This window comes from Falco naumanni, chromosome 1, assembly GCF_017639655.2.
Source record: "Falco naumanni isolate bFalNau1 chromosome 1, bFalNau1.pat, whole genome shotgun sequence".
In the NCBI taxonomy this organism is placed as follows: Eukaryota; Metazoa; Chordata; class Aves; order Falconiformes; family Falconidae; genus Falco; species Falco naumanni.
In genome coordinates this window covers 98035390-98053376 of record NC_054054.1, presented here as the reverse complement: position 1 = coordinate 98053376, position 17987 = coordinate 98035390, and the positions used below count along the sequence as shown (strand labels likewise).

The 17987-nt window shown below is 41.9% G+C and overlaps 1 protein-coding gene across 1 annotated transcript in view; it reads right to left on the bottom strand.

Annotated features, from left to right (window-relative positions):
- TMEM132C (transmembrane protein 132C) overlaps positions 1–17987 on the bottom strand; it is a 221273-nt gene that overhangs the window by 98333 nt on the left and 104953 nt on the right. The gene's annotated exons all lie outside the window — the stretch shown is intronic.

The window sequence follows — 17987 nt, the reverse complement described above, 5'->3', positions numbered from 1 at the left end:
CAGATTTCTTCCACTGTTAGTTGTTCCATCCTGTGGAAAAGTTAACTACTTATCTAGTGATGCTAATAACATCAGCAATAACTGTATGGAGGGTTAATTAAAGAGTACTTGCTTAATTAAGGAGAATTTGTGTAAAGAACTCCCAGCAAAAATCTTATTATTTGGGTGCAGAACATTTAACTGCTGATCTTCATTTCTATTGCAAAACACCAGGAATGAGAAATAAAGATACTTAGACAGCCTCTCTCTTCAAAAGACACTGAAGGACAAACTCCTCAGCCCACACGAGACGATGCGAATGTGAGGAGCAGGGTGCCAGTTCAAAGCACATGGCTCTGCGAGTAGCTTGGCATCAGCATTGGAAGGAGAAGGCAAAGGGCTGCCTCACGTCACACCGTCAAGAGTACGGTCACTGTGGCCTCTACTCGGCAGGAGCTGGCTTCTCCATAGCAAAGAGGCTAAAGCATGGGGAAAACCAGAATTCTTCTAAAACACTTAACGCAACACAAAATGATAGTTGCTGAGCATAAATCATCATCTAACGAGATGCTGATATCATCTTCACATTTATGAGGACTCAGCACCCAAGTTCCTTAGAAAAAACTAGTCTTTTTGCATCTTTAGACACTAAAACACTGTAAATGTAGTCATGAATGACTGAGAATACTTCTCTTCTTGTTGCAGTTTTTCAACAGTGAGACAAAACACAATTTATGGCATTGAAAATATTTTTCCCTCAGTATAAAAGCATAAGTGCTTGATTCTCTCATTTGTAACATGAAATACCATAGAGCTTCACAGATTACTGTCCTGCTCTAGTAAAACTAGCACAAACCTGATGCATCTCTAATGCCTTCAGCTGAATTACTCAGAAATGAAAACTGAAAAAGGGAGAATGAAATCCATTACTGAAGGTTCATTAAAGCTTTAAATCCCATTAAGTTTTCCAGCATATTACAGTTCAAGTAAGTGAATAATACACAAACATTTCATTAATAAGAAAACACTACCACCAATCTTGAAATCTGTATAAATTCATCACTGTGTTTTTGGCAGTATGTATTTTAGGAGATGTCTGGATGTATTTTAGGATACTGTTATTCAGCAACTAGAGAGAAGTAAATACTGATAATTTAGATACTCTGTTGAGCTGTTCCTTCAGATAGGCTCTGAAATGGCATAACATCAGTCAAAATGACGTTCCTCATGTTCGGATTTTCAACAGAATTACAACTTTGTCAGCAGCTGCAAATTGCTCTTTCCACCATGTAGCTTGACATAGTCAATACCTGCGCTCCTGTTAATTAGGACACACATTTTGTATGGCCAAGGTTAGTGGTAAAATACACTGCCAGAGGACGAAAGACCATGGCTACAATGCCATTTTGTTAATTAACTACAGTATGGGGCATTAAGTTGAGTGGTTTTCACATATGCCATTATATAAAGCCCATTAAAAAAAAATTCCATCCCAGGGTAAAGTAGGTTATGTTTAGTGAGAAAAATCAATGTTGTGATTGTACTTAGCACTGGAATTAGGGTATGAACACCCAGAAGATTGAACTTCCTAAATAAATATGCAGAAGCACAAATTGCAAATCTCCCTTTAAAAAGGGCATGGAGTTTTATATAACAAGGTCAATGGATGAATCAGAATTAAGTCAGACTGCAGTGAGCCCCATACATTTTTAAATGCAGTCTGTACGCATATGCTACAAATGTTTTCACTTAAATTTTTATTTACTTGGTGTTTGAGTGCTAGCAAGGAAAAGCCTATTTAATTCTTTACCAAAGATCTGTTGACCTTGTATGCTTGTGATTAAATATTAATTTTTTAAATCAATAATGCCAACTTTGTACGTAAAAAAATTTAAGTTATACTACGTCAATAAACCCTGAGACCGAGGACCTGGAGCCCATATGACTTGATAGTCTCCTGTATTTACCCACCTAATCTATGCAGTATATATACATTCACCATATTTACTTAAGGGAGGCAGGTATGGTGACAATAAATGGAGATGACAAATAGCTGAAGTACTCCAGGTTTCCTCAGTGCATGGCTCCCAACTCCAACTGGAAAATTCTCCCCTTTGCCATGCCTACTTATTCATGAGTAGATGGTTGTCCTCACACAGAGGCTTTTCTGCACAGCTCCGTAACCTGCCAGTATCCGCCAGCCATAAGCTGTCAGCGTGGGCACCCACCCAAAGTGGAGGCACAACCTACCCCTCCAACACTGCTGTAAACAATTACTGCATTTTCTGTGGGCGTCACTAAATTGCCTCTGTCACTTCAGCTATGTGTTCTCCACCGCGGTAATAAGCAAACTACAGCCCCAAGTCTGCTGCCCACTAGCAAAAATCATCCTTTCACTGGATATAAATGCAGACCCCACTAAGCTGAAGTCATCTACATACGCATAAAACCTAAGGGCAGCAGCTCATTTATTGAAGTTTGATTGTCTATGTGCTGAAAGTTGAGCATAGTTTTTGATCTTCTGTCACAAGCAGACCTTGCAATGGAAAGATGAAAGAAAGACCATCATTAGGAATGGCACAGACCACCAGAGGTCAGCTTCAATCCCACACTGGAGAGAGGGCTCCATCTGAATGGGCTTTTGAAGCTTTATGAACACATGGTAGCCAGAAGAGTGAAAGACTTGCCTGCTTGAACTTCTAAGGTTACTAATGCATAGCACAGGAAATCTCTGCCTCAGCTTTGTCTCAAAGTAACTGTCTCTCCAAGTCTCTCAAATGGAGAATTAAAACATTTTGCTGGCATGTGGAACAAGCAGCATCTCAAAGGCATTACAGAAAAAGTCTCCAGCAGCTTATGTAGAAACTATTACTTAATTTTTGTCAAGTAAGAACATTTACTTACACAATCTCACAACAAATACACTTGTGTAAATGTGCCATTTCCAAACAAATATTTCATTTCCAAATGGAAGCTTTTAGTTGTATACAAAATTTCCATTTAGCACCTTATCTTCCTATACATGTCAAACTTAGAAATTATGCTTCTAATTAATAAATTCTAATCAATTGCAGATGAAAATCTACCTGTTCCATTTCACTGTCCTCAAATTACCAAGAAATCTCAGCAGTATTTAGACATAATACTATACAGGTGATAGTAATTGAAAGGCAACTGAATCCGCAACAGCCAGAGCTGAAGATGTGACTTATGATTTCAGGACCTCAAATTATAGTTTCTTATTTACATTTAAATTTTAATCTTGCAAAACTGCTATGGCCATGGAAGGGTTCTGCCACGTGCAGCAGTGCTATAGAGACGGCAGCCTGCCGAGCACTCCACGTGGTTCTTCATGTGCTGTATGGTTTTGCTAATCCTAGAGAGCATCATCACCTCTCTTGCTCCAGAGAAAGTCAGCCCCAGAGCACAGACCCAAGTGCAGTTACATCGCTTGTGTGTGCTGTGAGACAGGCAGGGGATCTGCTGGCAAAGGAAGGATCTGAAGTTACAAGTAGGCTAACACCACGCCAAGCTGATGAGGAGCCCCTGGCTGCAGAGGTCCCCAATTCCCTTTAGCTTGGCACTAACACCCAGCCGACTCACTGCCAAGCTAAATTAGTATTCATCAGTGGATGACTTCGCTTCCTCATGGCTCACTGCAAGATCAGATCGGCGGCACCACCAGTGCCAGGGAAGTGCAGAAGCACAAAGTGAGGGGCAGCGGGGGTACCAGGGCAATGCGCTCAGGAGCAGCAGGTACCTCTTAGGTGGGGTTAGCATTACTGTCAAACTGCACTCCAACTGAAAGTTTACCCTGGAGCTTGGGTAGACAAGGCTGCCCTAAAGAATAAAAAGCTAAATCAATACCAAATTCCTACAATCAGTGAGCTTCATAGTATCTGGAATAATTTTCCAGACACTAAACCTTCTGGTTCCTGTTAGACTGTTTGTTTTCAGCAGGTTATACTTAGCTCTGCATCTTCTGTGCTCTTCATAAATGCCATGCTATTCTTGCCACGCTATACTTCGATCTGAGAGCAGCCTGGTTTTAGATCAGTGACCACTGCTTTGCATAGACAGTCTCTTCAGCTCACATCTGCTGTCCAAGCTGCTGTATCAGAAGACTTTTCTTTAGGAAGTATTCAAAATGTAAATATTAGAGATAAATGCAGGTTCAGTCTAATGGGGAGGATCAGCTCATCTACAAGGTAGTCCCTGGGCCACAGGAGCCAAGCGTGGGCATGCTATACCTCGCTCTGTGGGGTGAGGGACATGATGCCCCTGACAAACCCCTCTGCATTTCCATGAGTAAATCCTCGTATTTGTCAAGTTGATGTTTCAACTGAATAAATACTGACCCCTTTTGGCCAGTCTTCTCTGGAGCCTCAATGTTTCTTGTTATTCCTCACTTGCCCAGACTAGTAGAAGCCCCTGATTGCAAAGGTCACGTTGTAAGAAATTCTTTTACTGTACCTCCTGAAACCCAGGGAGCCTCTCCTGGTGGCCTGTTTCTGGCCTGCACTTTACAGTAAGTCTCTAACCTTCCCGAGTTCTGCCAAAAAAATTTCAACTTCTTCCTGCCATGATTTAAATTCACTCCTTCCCTTCTTTGTTCCCAGAGTAAATCAGGAGATTAAAGCCAGCTGCAGCAACCCATAAAACCCAGGCAGGAGACTAACCACAGCAATTAAGCAAGATTTGTTTTATTAAGTAAATCTTTTCCCTTTCATCTTTCTATGTGAAATGAGTTACTACATCTCACTGCAGCTCTGAATGAACAGGACAGACATCTGCCTGGCAAAGCAGAATTCATTAAAAGCCTCATTGCTGGCCTTAGTTGAGAAGCCAAAAACAGAAGAACATGACCTGGTTAGCCACGTCAGCCTTTCAAATACGCTCCTTTAATTTGCAAAATACAAGGACAGAGTAAGTGTGTTTAAGCAGCTACAGCTCCGCTTGGGGAATGGGGGGTGGGGGTGGGGGGGTGGGGTGTGTGTGTCAGGTATCCGCTCCAGGCCCCCTCCTGCAGGACCCCAGCCATGGAGCCCTGCTTGCCTCCCTCCTTCTCCAGCAAACAGATTTCCAGCAGAGCTCTACACGGCCACCTCTGCCACGGAGGTTTTCATTTACAAGCCATATGCACAGGTAAGCGGCAAGAGAGAGCCCCATCTCAACCCGGGAATTTATGTGCTAAATTTATTAGGTAATAAATTACTGCTAATAGTAAGAAGGCTAGTCCAAAGGGCCATGCACGCAAGAATTTTCTTTTCTTTGATTTCTAGATTTACAACATGGGCTAATCATTAGTAAAAGGCAAGATCTTGCTTCTCAGAGCATTCTTTCTCCTTCAGGCATTTTCTTTCTCAGGGAGTATCCAGAAAAGGCCTTCAGGAAACAGCTTTTGTTAAAAAGGGTAAACACTCTTTAAAATGTCATAACAAACTCTAGGTGTTTAGTCCTTGCTCTTCCCTCCTTCCCTTTTTCCTTTCACTTCTTGGAATGCTGGTCTATTTGAAAAAAAAATAATAAAAAAAAAAAAGCCATGTCAAAAAAAAGAAGAACTTGAAATATTTTACTTTGAAAATGCAGTAATCAAATCCTTAAGAATCTCCAAACCAGAATGCTTAAGCTTCTTGAATATAGGTGTAATTCTGCAAGCAGCTTAAGCAGATTTCGTTATTTCTGAAACCTCCTCTCTCAGCTGAATTGGACTAAATTCAGCTTCCCCAAAATGGCATCTTTTGGTGACTTCACTGTCCAACAAAATTATATAAATTTCTTTCATTGCCAGTGAGGAATCCTGGGATTCAAAACTGCTCTCCCAGGCTGTTCTTTCATAGCGTTTCTTACATAACTGCAATTCCCTGAGACCCTAGGGAAATCAGCTGCCTTCTATTTCATGGGAATAGGTGCTTCATATCCCTTAGGAAGCTTTGAAGAGGTCAGCTGCAAGGCACGAGGTGGATGCTGTCAGCTGTATTTCATATTTTCTCCCCCAAAAAGAAATCCAATGTGCTTTAGGATGTTTCAGTGACAAGAGTTCTTTGGTTTGGCTGACTCCTGCGGTTAACTCTTTGTTACCACTACCAGCCCTCTTGAGGCGTCAGGTATCCCACTCTTTATTTTAAAAGAAAAGGAAAAAGAGATGCTTTCTGTGAAGCTTGGATATCACCACTTAAGCCACAGAGATAGTCATTTAACCTCCTAACGTATCTCATGGCAAAACTGCTTTCTCTGGCACTGAATGTTAATAGCACTAGTTAAGGGATTACAAGAAAGGCAGGAGGAAAAAATAAAATAAAATAAAATAAAAGCAGGAGGGAACTACACAACACAGAGAATCTGGATTTGTCTTCCAAGCTGAGAGGAAACCTAATCTGAATTTACAACCCGCTAACATTCAGCCTCCAGCAAAGATAAACACTGTAAACTCCTGACATTCACAGAAGCTGTTATGGAGCTGCTACTGCATTTAACTCCAGCTCCTCCTGCTTTCAGAGGAACAACCATATTTCAGCCCAGATATTACTGAGGGGTTCTGGCTGAGTGTTTAAACCTCCAGCAGGCTCACAGGAGCTCAGAACATAAGGGAGCTCTTGCAATGGCTACCAGAAGCTCTGCTTGCCCTCTGCCTTGGCTAATTGCATTTATGGGGCCACTTGAGTGGCAAACCACTGTTATCGAGTTGAAATTATCAGAGCAGTAACGAGATAGGACACAAGATAGTCCAAGGCAGAAGAAAGCTAAATCATGCACCAGGTAACTCCAGTTCAGCATACACTTTCCTTTTCTTAACTCCCCAATCCACTGCTTCAAGAATTTCTTTGGACAGAGCAGTTGTCACCAACTACCACAATTTTACATGAAGTATTGCAGGGTTTAGATATATTATTTTATTTTTTTTAACCCTAAGCTCCTATAGTCATTTGGAAGGAATCCTCACCGATATTAAGAAACAGGAAAGACAGAAAACTGAAAGCAAAAGAGTGTTTTCAATAACAAGGACCTCACATTTGTTCTTTTTGTATTCCTTAGTATTTTTGTAACACTTGAAGTTGGCGTCCCAAAACACAAAAAAGCATTCCCATTGAGAAGGTTGGAGATCCCCTTGTGCTAAGCACTGTCCCAGTATGGCACAGAATGATCTCCTTTCCTCAGAGATTGTAAGTATTAATCAGCAGATGGGAACATATAATTTGGGAGCACAAAACCACAGGGGACAAGACTACTCATTTCAACCCCTTTTTTGTTGCTCTTTACCTGTTACTCATGGAATCAGCAAAAAACGTGGGTTCACAAGGAAACTTACTGAGAAGACCAAGGTCTTAGAGTGCCCAAGAGGTGCTGCAGCAGTGCTTTAAAACTGTTGTACTCCTCATACTAAGCATTTTAGATGCTTAACCTTAACTGACTAAGGAACAATCTGAGTTTGCAGTTTTCTTATGACTTACTCACCCTTTCCATTTCCTTAAAAAGTGAATGAGTAGAAAGGCTCTTTTATAATCTGAAAATCAAACTAACCAATGGGTTGAAGTCGAAGATCTGTCTCATGGCCTCTGCAAGGAGCAAAGTTGATGCACAATCACATCTAGGTAAGGTCCCTGAAAAGTCTTTGCTACGGGATCACTATCTGCATGAATACTCATTTATAAATTCCTGATACAAGGAAACATTGGACACCACGCTCTTTGCTTTGCTGTCTGTTAAAAAGTGAGTTGGAACAAGCATCTGTCTCACACCAACACATGCTTGCCGAGAGAGGCAGAAGAGAGAGACAGATAGGGGTGTTAAGTAAACAAAAAACCCAGCAGGGTGAATCCACAGTGCAGATTCAGCTGCACATGCTAAATACAAGCTCACTGCCTCCACAGATCTATTTTATAGGACCAGAGACACTTTCTCAATAAGTAAATGCTTTGAGATTATATTCCCTACTACATGCAGTTTCTATTATTACAAAAAAAATCTCTAAGCTGTATAGTTGTGACATTCCCCCAGCTGGCAGAGCAATAGCAGTGCTGAGGAAAATACTTACTGTTCGCAGTGGTTATTAGGATTATTACTTAACCCTAAGTGACTTTCTGAAGTAATCTTCCCGTGCAGTCCCTTTGTATTTTTAATCCCATCTGCACTCTCTTCAGCAGCTGTTATGAATACAATTTTGCCATCAGCCATGCAGCTACAAGGGCTGCGTTTCATTTTCCCTTAGAGGAATATAATATTGCTGAGATCAACCGCTAGGAAGAGGAAGGGGCAAGTGTCCTTAAAACACCAAGAAAAAGAGGAGCAGTTCAGTTGAATAATTGTTTCAAATGTGATGTATTATACTAGGTATTTGCACAAGCGATGAAAGAAAAGACTGATTATCAGGTGGTTCATCCCCAAGGTGCAGCACTGTCTCATTTGTACTCTAATTAGTCTAACTTAAGTTGACTCAAGGATGGAGTATTTTACCACTGCCCTGGAGAGAACTCCCCGCAGACAGCAGGGGCTTTGCTGACTCTGCAGGTGCTGTAATAACATGTGCTTCCATCCGTTCAGTCCTGCCTCCTCTCCCTCTCTCTTTGAAGTACCAAGCAGCACCAACCAGGGGCAACCTTTTAGCATAGATGAGTGCCAGAACTGCGATCAACACAGCGGAAAGGCCGCTAGGAAAGGTAACTGCAGGATAAAGTAAGAACTATGGCAACATGTTTCCTCTATAGCACCCCACCCCCCACCCCCCCAAGACTCCAATATTTGGTAACAGCAAAGGCTCATCATAATCCCCACCCTTGCACAGAGTCACATCAAGGCATGTGAGCACTGCTGCTATTCTTCATTTCGCTTCAGAACAAGCACACCTTGCGTAGTAATCCGTATGCAAGAGTGTGATAGAAATGCGACAGAGATGGTCTGGGGGATGCAGCAGACAGAACTGCTAGCTTTTATGTCTGAATTGAGTCTTAATCTAGTAAATGCTGGCAGTGATCTGTACTGCCGCTTCCAAATTGGGTTCTTTCATGCTTTAAGTTTACCCAACAATAGCACAAATCCTTGCGCCCTGAGGCAGTTGCTGGTAGCTTGTGTATTTAGGAACAGATCTGAAGCCCCTGAGACTTCAGTAACTCAGCAAGAATACTCCTGCTGACCTCAGGGGTCTTGGATCAGCTGCATGAAGCACACGTGGGGTTCTGTGGTGTCACCACCTGGCCCACCAGCACCAGTGGGCACTGCCCGCAGGCAAGGCACGTGGTGGAAGCTCACAGGGCTCAGGAGTGAGAGAAATGCTAATGAATTACTGTTAGGATGTGGCTCAGGGCGTTCAAATAATATAGAAAACTACTTACATTCTCCTGCAGCTTCTTTTGTAACTTAAAAAAATTTTTCTCTTTTTTTTTCCAGAAGTGACTGGGACAGGCAGAATTTTGTAATCACTAAGAATTACTTCACAGCCTGGTGGGTTTTACCTCGTATGCGCATGTATACACTGGCCACAGATAGACACACACACAGAGAATCTCATACACAAAGTGTTGCTGTTTCTCTCCGCTTAGTCTTCTTCCTCTGTCCCTCCACATTTGCTTTCTCTTGGCTTCATATACCTCTGCATCTCCTCTTGTAATATACCTTTTTCACATCTCACATTTATTTTAAGCTTCCCCTTTCATTTAGAAATGTGCCTAAACCAGCCGAGTCACCACTGAGCTCCAATTTGCACCCGTCCATCCCTGCTCTCCTTTAACTGCACTGGAAGGGCACCCTGAATCCAGCCTGAGATCTTCTTGTTGGCCTGACTTCGGTTTGCAGTTGTCACATCGCTGTGCAAAGGCATTTCTTTTATTCTACTTTGTTCTCCAAAAGAGACATGATGCCAAAAAATATTATACAGTTGTTTTCAATAAGCACAGACTCATGGCCAATTCACCAAGGCTGCCAGATGATAAAACCACAATGAGAGGTCCTCTTTAGACTGGGAAGTTTTTGTGTCCAAAAGCATTTGCTAAGTTAAATGAAAAATTTCTCCCAATTCCTACACAATTCCTTAGCGGGGAAACTGCGCCTCCGCCTCATAATTACGCCTGCTGTCCCTCCCAACCAGTTACCTGCCCCTCTGTGGGACACGCTGTGTCTGGCTTTGGGATGCACTGTCAGAAAGCTGACTTGGCTGGATCTGAATAGCCTTGACTAATGTATCCTAACAAGGGAGCCCCTTAAAGTCTTTCCACATTAGGTAAGCAGTGTCCAATTCCTGTTATAGAAAACCAGAATAAATATCAACTATAAAAGAAACGAGCCTGTCCAGCTGTAGGACTGTTACACCAAAGGATTAGGTACAAGAGCTTGGGAAGCAATTCATTTGGAAGTTGCTTTCCTTTTTGTATGTTTGGTTTATCTTACTCCAGGCTCAAGTATCGAATTGTAGCAGCAATTACTGCCCCAGAGCATCTCGACCACCTCTGCCTTCTCCGCCCACAGAGGGCTGTCAAAGCCATCTTTAATACTAATTACAGACCATCAAAGACAGGGCTTCTCCTATAGAAACTCCTACAGAAGCAGCGAAAAAGAAAGGGAATAAGAACTACAATCAAGATAAAAGCATAACTTGACACTTCTAAACAAGGCGCTGTTTGCCCTTTCCACAAGGCTGGAAAGTTTTTGCATGGCGACGGGGTTGCCTAAGCAGTGAGCGGGCTGGGGTCTGTGCTTTAGAAGCTGTATAGTCACAGGACCAGGTTTTACACCTTTAACTTGCCAGACCCATTTAGGTTAACGATATTATCTCAACAACCATTGTTGGATGTGCTCAAGGGCAACGGGTCCCTTGGGCTATCATCAGCCATCTCATCAGGACCTTTTAAGGACACCTCCCCCCCCCCCCTTTTTTTTTTTGAGGCTGAGCCTGCACTAGAGGCCAACTGTGGACTCTTTAAGCCATAATGAACAGAGTCAAGTCTTGAGAGGTCAGGAAACTGCTGAGCTCCTTTGACATATTGCAGTAATCAGCAGGAAGAATCTGGGATGTATCAAAAGAAAACTAGCTGTTGGTGAAAGCCAGGAGCAACAGCTTGTTCCTGGATGCAGATATTAAGGTCATGATATGCTTAAAACAAGAAAAAACACCCATAAGATAAAATAGATCAATACATTTGTAACTCCTTGTGCTTATTCCTTCTCTTTGTGAGGATTACAATCAGCATAAGTAATTTCCCCCTTTATTACCTCCTGGGGAGTCTTTCTTTTCCCCCTCGATGACTCTCCCCAAAAGTCACTTCAATTCATCCAACTGCAGCCCGCTACTAACTGCAGGGATGAAAATAATTTTGTTTCAGCTTGGTGCAGCAGAAACGCACTAGACCTAAATAGCATATGACAGGTCACAACACACGCACCTGATTTAGGACTGCATAGGCTTCAGCAGCAACAAAGGATGTGCTTTCTGAAAATGCTGAAGCAGCTTCTCCCAACACTGTCTGTATCAAACTAGTAACAGTCAAAGAGAAATGCTGGGTAAACAAGCGCAGGCGTGGATAGGTGAATGCACACACAGAACAGCCCTTGCAATCGGACCTGAGGCGCTGCTACCGAGCCTCGATCATGCCCTCTTACCTTTCCAACCTTCTACACAACTTCTGTTTATAGTTAAAGACATCTCTAGAGACAAGAGTCTTAGGCTGTGGAGATGAGGTTGGCAACGTCATAGGTACGTTATGACACTTCAAATAGCAGTCACTGAACAAAAGGACCACTAACACATAGCATTATACACCCTCCTGCTGCTTCCTTCTAATATGGGGGCACCTAATTCATAACTTTCGGATGCTCAGGACTGGTAAAATTGCTCCACGTTCTTTTTTGGGCCAAAGCCCAAAGCAAAGCAGTGTGGACTTACAGTGATGCTCTGCTGCATTCCTGTGCTCTTCTGCCAAGTACTTCTAGAAATGGGTGAGAAACACTTGGGTCTATAGGCCTTCTCTTGTTATAGGAATAACAAACCTGTCACCATGAAGGATGTTTTAGCACTGGCCCCCATCCGCTAGGGAGCTGAGGGGGTTGCTGAGCAGCCCCGGAGGGTGGTGTTACGGGGCTTGCACACTACGTATGCCAGTCTAATGCCTTAGCAAACCTCTACTCATTTCCTAAGCCATTCACTTCCTTCTTTGAAAGGCCTTAGATAAAACCACTAAGAGTTATGGGGTATACAACAACCAAGGATATAGAGAAATGACAAGTACAAAGAGAGGAATATGAATAATATACAGAAGAGGCCATTATTCTATGTACAGAGGGAAAGTGTTTCTGCTCCTTACAAAAGGAAGGATTTATCTTCCCCGATCAGAGGTGACAAAGCTAGAATGTTAATGCTACAAAAACACAGGGAGGGCAGGAATAAGGCTTCCAGCAATTTCACTTTGATTTCATCAGCCGATCATGCAATTCTACATTTATTTTTTTGTGAGCAGCAGACACTTTCACACTTGAGTATCCCAGGGGAAAGACAAATTACTAAGTCTAACAGCTTTCTCTACAAAATTCCGCACACTTCACTCAAGCAAGACATCGATGTTCTCGATCTCCTGTCCCTTAGGCCTGACACAGCTCGTGCTACTGACTTTAAAGGGGACGAGACTGGTCAGCAGGTACTAAGTCTTCTCTCAGTGACAGCAGTTTCACGCAGACGTAATTCAGGGCCAGCTCTGATTCTGCCTTGCTGTGGATGACAATCAGGTCAGGCTTTTAGTACCTAAGCTCCCTTAAAATTATGGTACCTTCTCTCCATCCATCACTAGGTCTTCTGCTCCCCGCTCCAGTCCATATGTCCCTGTGAACTTGCAGCTGGGGATGCTTATTAGCTCCCAGCAATGTCTACGATGTCAGAAAACATCACATAAATGCAATTATAGTACTTCTACACCGAAGCTAGCTCTGCTTTAATGCTCACAGTGCTGAGTTTAATGTAAATGCAACCATGTCAAGCATGCTTCTAGCAAACACAGGGGTGATAAGGCAACCCAAACAAGACCAGAGATTAGACCATAACATTATTATCAGCAGAAATAGCAGCCTCAAGAGAAAAGCTCAAAGCTCTGCTATGCTGCCATACTAATGGGTTATTAGAGAGTTTACACCCTAGAAGGGTTTGTTAAAAGGAAAAGGAAGGGGAAAATTCACACCATAAATTGCTGGAAGAATCCTGACTGTGTTTGGATCAAACTACTATTTGCACATGGAGTTGAAAATTTATCACAGTCCCATAGACTGTTTTTTCTGTCACTGGCAGGGAAGGTAGGTGCTCATTTTCAGCATAAAGAACCACTAGGCTGAATAAATATTAACAGTACAGTTGCATCATATGGAGCAAAGCTGCCATGCAATTAACATGCAGAAAGTGCGCCAGCCTTGCAATAAACCAATACCGCTATGCTGTAATACTGAACTACCCACAGCAGTATGCCTGTCCACAAGATCATTTGTGACTTCATTTTATGTCATATGCTTGGAGGCCATTTTCTGCCTTTTTATGATATTTTAAGGCCATTCTTTCAGCATATAAAGAGTAGTAAAAGAAGATGAGCCAGACTGTTTCAAATGCTTCATTATTGTTACTGAAGGGAGGTGGTGGATTCACCATCCCTGGAGGCATTTAAGAAATGCGCAAATGTGGTGCTTAGGGACGTGGTTTAGTGATGGACTTGGCAGTGCTGGGTTAATGGTTGGACCTGATAGATTTCAAAGGTCTTTTCCAACCTAAATGATTCTATGAAAAGTAGTAGTGGGAAGTACCTGAAAAATGTTTCAAAAATAACACTAGCTTAGGTACTTTAGTTTGGTATGTAAATTTAGGACACCCTCCCTAGCACCAAGTAGGTATACCTGAGATACAGGGGTGGACCGCAGGATTGCCTTCATCAGCCAGCTGGAACACAGCTACTAAAGTATACTCTTAAGTTGTCACCTCATTTAGTCTTCCACTACCAACCTGCTCTCTCAATCCAATTTGACTAATTTTTAAGAACCTCTGCCCTCCTAATCTTGTTATATTGGTGATTTTTAAAAAATATTTTTCTGCGAGGATGCAGAAAACCCCCACCCTTCTTGCCACCTGCTTCTGCTCCTTCTCCCCTCCCTCTAAAATTATGACTTCCCACACTGAAACCCAAAACCTTGGGAAATTTTTTGAAAATAGATGCTTATTTTTGCCTTTTAGCTGGAATTTCCCAGCCTCTGTTTGCAAGAACAGCATTTGGTAGACCAATGACCTATTTTTTATTTTTATTTATACCTCTGTTATTCACAAAGCTTAAGGCCCCAGGATGAATGCATCTTCCCCAGTGCGTGCCGGATCCTCTGCTGGCTAATGACGTTTGTCTAAAGCGTCTGGTAAAAACAAGGACTGTGAGCTGAGCTGCAGTAATACCAAGGGTAACGCAAGGTTCAAAAAGGCAATAAATCCATCATGTGAATGGGAGCGGGGAGATTTACTTCTTAGTGATAAGGCAGAGAGTTGAGTACTGAGAGGTTATGAAATCATTACTGGATGAGAAAGGGGTTTAAAAGAACAAATTTGTTGTATTTCTACATTTATATTAAAATTTTTACAAATGGAGTTGAATGAGGGAAGAAAAGCCAGGAAATATTCACAGAGTATTTTAATTATTAGGATTTGCCCTCGACATACATGTTAAATGAGGCTTCGTAGCAGCAGTAAATAACATGAACCTTATAAAAATACGAAGTCACCTTGCAGAGGCAGAAGGAAGCACGTGAGCTGATCTGTGCCTTCTCTATTGGGATTTCCATATGAGAATGAAAAGGCTGCTTTCACAGGCAAGGCTGAAGCCTACGGGCACACAGTCTGAAAAATAACACCACCTTTTCATTTGTAATCTGAACAAATTCAATGTACAAGCTATTGATGGAAAATGAACTTAGAACCTCACATTTCTATTTTTTCCAGGGTAGAACTGCACTTTAAGTCACAGGCTTTATTAATGGAAGAAGTGCATTTGTCTCTTGCAGTCCTGAAAAATAAAGCATGGAGAAGTAACATATGGAATATGCCTTGGGCAAGAGATTTTCTTCTGGTATTGCTGTTTTTCTAATAAGATTGAAATCATGGCATGAGTGCACATATTCCTATAAAGTGTTTCACAGGGGGTGGCCTAAAATAGAGGCACCCAAAACTAGACATTTTTTATAATATTGCTAATCTCAACTGTTCAAAATGCAATTATCTGAGATCCCTAAACTCATGAGATGTGCCGTTCTTTTTACTTCCCTTCAAGTTCTCCACTTTCGAGTCTGCCCTTCAAGTCAAATTCTTGGAGAAATTTCTCTGAGTTTCCCCTGTAAATATAAGGGCTCCAAAATTGATTTTATAATAGGAAGTTGCAATCCTCCTGCCATCCCACAGCTGCAGCAGGGGATGGTCCTATAAAAATAATCACTGTGATTGAAATTGCTTAGGAAATTGTGAAAGTTAGCAACACTGATATTAAAAAGCATGGTGGGTGCAGACTTAACAGTTGATAAATTCAACTGAGCTTGTTTCCAGGCTCTTTAAATAACTGCGAGGAGGTGTCAGACTTGTTCTTTGAGTATTATCACTGCAGAGACAGAGAAGCGGCCCCCAGCCTACTCACACGCACCTCAGAGAGCCTGTATCAATTTAAAGCTTCCCACTAGTACATCTTAGCCCTTTGAACCTTTCCGCTAAGATTTAAAGGTACAGACCTATTGGTACCTCTTCTGCTTCTGGCAGTTCTCTGCCTTAGTTTCCCCACGTTCCTGTAGGCAGAGTTTCACTACCTGGCCCCCAAGCTGTGTTGCAGTTTTTCAGTCAGTATTAGTAAAGAGCTTTAGGGCAGAGAAGCGATAAGCATTGCAAGTACAAGGACTACAGAAGAGCCTCAGGCACTGAGATTACCTTTACTTTTGAACATCTTTGATGCAAGGTCCTGGAAAAGCAACACAGTTGTCTTACGCTCAGTAAAAATTTATGTTCTTCTGTTCTTGTTCTAAAATCTAGCTAAGTCTAAAATTGAACAACCCAGAAAAAAACTATTCCAGTGAGAAAATTGTATTGAAGAGGGCTTCACCTCTTGAAAACTGCAGTGCAGTGCATCTGACTGGTTAAAAAATGCCCCGGCAAACAATTTAACTTCCAGGGAATCTACTTTGATTTCAAACTCACAGCGTCAACAGCTCCAAAGGAATGTGCTTTCTGGTTTCTTGTTTCAAATCACAGAGCAGCTAAGTGAAAACCAAGGTAGAGAGAGAACTGAAACGCTACGAAACAGGCAAGTGTTGCAACAGTCTGATACAACATCAAACCACTCAGAACTGCAGAGCCCATCACTGTCTCTTACTTTAGCTCTTCAGTTACACACAGTGATCCACCAGCCCTAGAGATTCTGCCTCTGTATTTTTCCCCACAAAAATTAAGAAGAAATCAAATGGATACTTTACAGCTTCAGTTTTAACTGGGAAACAGTTATCACATGAAACAAAGTTAAGTGGAGTTATTTCTTCCAAGTCAATGAGTTAACAGCTCATATTTTGGTTTAATAAGTTTGTGTAGGAACCATAATCTGAGTAACAACCAAAGGAGGAGGCCCCGAGCATCTTTTGCGTGTGCTGAATGGAGCCACATGTCTCGTGGCATGTTCCTCACTCAGAACCAAGCTGTGCCCGCAGCCCTGGGCACACAGCTACACCACAGCATGACGCAGAGAAATGGCATCGCCGGCGACAGCAGCGCCTGAGGAATGTCAGAACAGCAGCGTATCGGTGCAGGTTTGCCCTACCACTCCGGACAGCGCGTTACTCCGAGGTGTGCTGTTGCATTGATACAAGGGTTCAGCCTTCAAGGTCTGAAAACCTGCATAAAAATGTACTGAGCAGAGACAGCAAGGGCTCCACTCCAAGGTAAGCAGAAAAGACAGGGTTTTAGAACTGTTCAGCCCCCAGGTAAAAAAGAAAGGTTTTGTGAAGAAACACCAGATATACTACAAGTCATATTTATGATAGTTAAGAGAATCCCATCTAACACTGAGAAAGAATACATGTCTGCGCTGATGCGTAACCTGTAAAAGAACAACTTAGCTAATGAGCAAAAAAGCTGGCATGGAAGTTTCACTCCTCAAGGTTTCAAAACTCCTCGCTCTAAGAAAACGCAGAAATGTCATTTGCACACACCCCTCTCCCTTCTTTCCACTGTTAGTACCAGATACTTCAGGAAATACCTAGCATGAACCTATATGATGATTCCCATCAGGAATTAACCATCAGGAGCTTGTGTTAATACAGTGTGTGTATATGGTATACAGGGTACCTGATGTAGAATAGTTAGTATCAGCAAACATGTCTTGTGAACTGCAAAGTATAAAACCCCCTCTATTCTGTAAATGTTTTTGCAGCAAAAAATGTTTGGTTTGTTTTTTGGTTTTTTGTTTGTTTTGTTTTGTTTTTTTAAACTCCAGATTCCATGGGTACATATCACTATCTGAAAGGACATGTGCAGTTCTTCTGGATCTGAAGCAGAAATATAATTAATTAAATGGAGGAGGCAACAAACAACAAAATTCAACAAGCCAAGTTGTGATTAATGTCCTGTTCCCTTCCTAGAATTTAGGTAATGAATCTGATTCTACACTTCATGTTTTCAACAATGTCCACAGAGATAAAGTAATGGAATGTTCATTACCCTGATGTAAGATTGACATATTCTCATAAAATGTTTTGTGATAGTAGAAATAGCATCAAACAAGGAAAAATCAAGAGCATACAGCACGTACAAAATGTCCATAGACACTTCATTTTTTTCTATTCAGCAGGAAGCAGCAATACAAGCAGAGAACTGGAGAGTATATTAAAAGGCATTTGTGCATTTCAGCATTTCTGTCTTACCTGAAGGTGCTTGATAAATCCAATGCATATAAATAAAAAGGAGACAGAATGGAGCACAGGTGATCCTTGGTGCTGATGCCGACTTTTCATTGCTAAGGTTCTAATTCAAATATGGCCCG